Here is a 2,054-nt window from a genome sequence, read left to right on the forward strand (position 1 = left end):
CCGGGCCAGGCAGCACGTGCGGGGGTCCATCCTGTGGTTCCTGGCTGGTGTTGGAGCCTGTGGCCTCTGTGGTTTGCAACAACCTCAGGCTCAGAGGTGGCAGGAGCCTTGTGAGTGACCGGCCACCGTGGCCAGGGAGGAAGAAGGCTCCGTTTTTCCAGGGCCACCAGCAAAGGGCCTGTGTCTGGACCCTCCTCACATCAGGAATTCCCCAGCCCTCGCCCAGCCCCAGCCTTCTGCGGACAGGAGTCCTTTGACCCTCGGGGTGGAAGACACGTGACATCCAGGAGGAGAAAGGGCATGCTTGGCCCTGGGGAGGGACTCCCGCGGTCCTCAGGCTCGCCCCAGCCCTCTCAGCCCTGTCCTTCCGCCCACTGGCCTCCAGCCCCTAAATGGCCCAGGCTCTGGGCCGGGCCAGCTTAGGGCCACGGGAGGGCTCCTGGCTGAGAGATGGCCCCCAGGGGCCTGGAAGCCTTCGCTGTCTCCCAGCTGTAAGTTCTTGGAATGCCCAGAGTCTGCGTCCTCCTCCCTCAGGGATGGGCAGGACTCTGGCATTCACTGTGGGGCCGATAGCGAGAGCGGCCTGTAGCAGTCAGCCCGGCACCCACCCCTAGCGTCCACTCCCAGCGTCTCTGTCCCACAGCCCAGGTGGACGTTCCCGCCTGCCGGGTGCCCTGGAAGGCAGCAGAGCAGCCCCGAGAAAGGACACTGGACTTCCGACATTCCAAACCAGAGCCCTAGCTTTCCCCTAAACCCTCTTCCCGCTGAGACAAATACTCTCATTATGGAGCAGAGATCCACAGGGCCTAGCCCGCCAGCCCCAGGAGGAGACTAAGTGCAGCCAGCTGCCCCCTGGGCACTGGCAGACGCTCCCTGAACGCAGCTGGCACTGACCCGCGGTGCTCTGCAGCTTCTCCGGGGGGTATGGCACCCACTTGGAACCCCACGTGGGCCCAGGGAGAGCGGAGGTTGGGAACACGAGGTTCAAGACAGTCATCTGCCCGACTGGGAGTGCACTGCTGACAGGCGTGAGTGTGTGAGCCTGAACGTATGAGTACAAGTGTGTGTGCTTGAGTATGAGCATGTCCACGTAAGCGCTCGGCATGAGTGTGTGGGTATACGTGTGCAAGCCTGAGCATGCCCAGCGAGTATGCGAGTGTGCGAGCATGTGTGCACGCGGGTGTGCAAGCATGGGCACCCTGTGCAGCTGCTCCCTGAGAGACTCCAACGCTCCTGGCTTGGAGCTGTTTCTTTTTTAAAAAAATATTTTATTGTATTTTTGGTGAAAGTTTACACAGGAAATTAGGTTCTCATTTGTTACAACAATTTCTCTACATGTTGAATGACACTGGTTACAGCTTTCATAATATCTCAGCATTCTCATTATTTTCCTTCTGGTTGTTCTGTTACCATTAATCTAGTTTCCTTGTTCCCCCTTGCCTCCTCCTCTTTGATCTAGGGTAAACGTTAACCATTTCGTTTCGTCTAGATGATTATTTCGAGGAGCACAGTACTCACAGGTGATGATATTTATTTTATGGGCCAATCTGTCATTTGGCTGAAAAGGGAACCTCTGGGAGTGGTTTGAGTTCCAAGTTTTAAAGAGTATCTCAGGGCGATCGTCTCTGGGGTTCATCTGGTCTCTACCGGTCCAGGAAGTCTGTTAGGGCTGTTTGTGATGTGTAGGTTCAGCCCTCACAGCCTCCACAGCTGCCCCACCTGGGGGGCCAAGCCGTGGCTCTTGGCACGCCAGCGAGTGGGGTGGGTGCTGGGAGGGGAACCTGCACAAGGGTCCAGCCCAGAGCCCCAGAGCAGGGACCGGTGGAGCGGAGTATCTGCGGGACCCCTCCCTGGGGCCAGAAGCACCTCTTCCCCTCCCAGACTGCTGCCCTTCAGTGGAGGGGGCAGTCAGACTGGCAGGACGGGAGGACAGGTGGCTCCACGCCCGTCCCCCACCAGCTGACTTTTTCACACCCTTCTGTGGATTCCCAGTGTGACAGGCTGGGGCTGTCTGGTTTGCCATGGGAAGGGGGCTGCATTGGGACCTGGTGCCC

This window comes from Trichechus manatus, unplaced genomic scaffold, assembly GCF_000243295.1.
Source record: "Trichechus manatus latirostris isolate Lorelei unplaced genomic scaffold, TriManLat1.0 scaffold00008, whole genome shotgun sequence".
Classification (NCBI taxonomy): domain Eukaryota; kingdom Metazoa; phylum Chordata; class Mammalia; order Sirenia; family Trichechidae; genus Trichechus; species Trichechus manatus.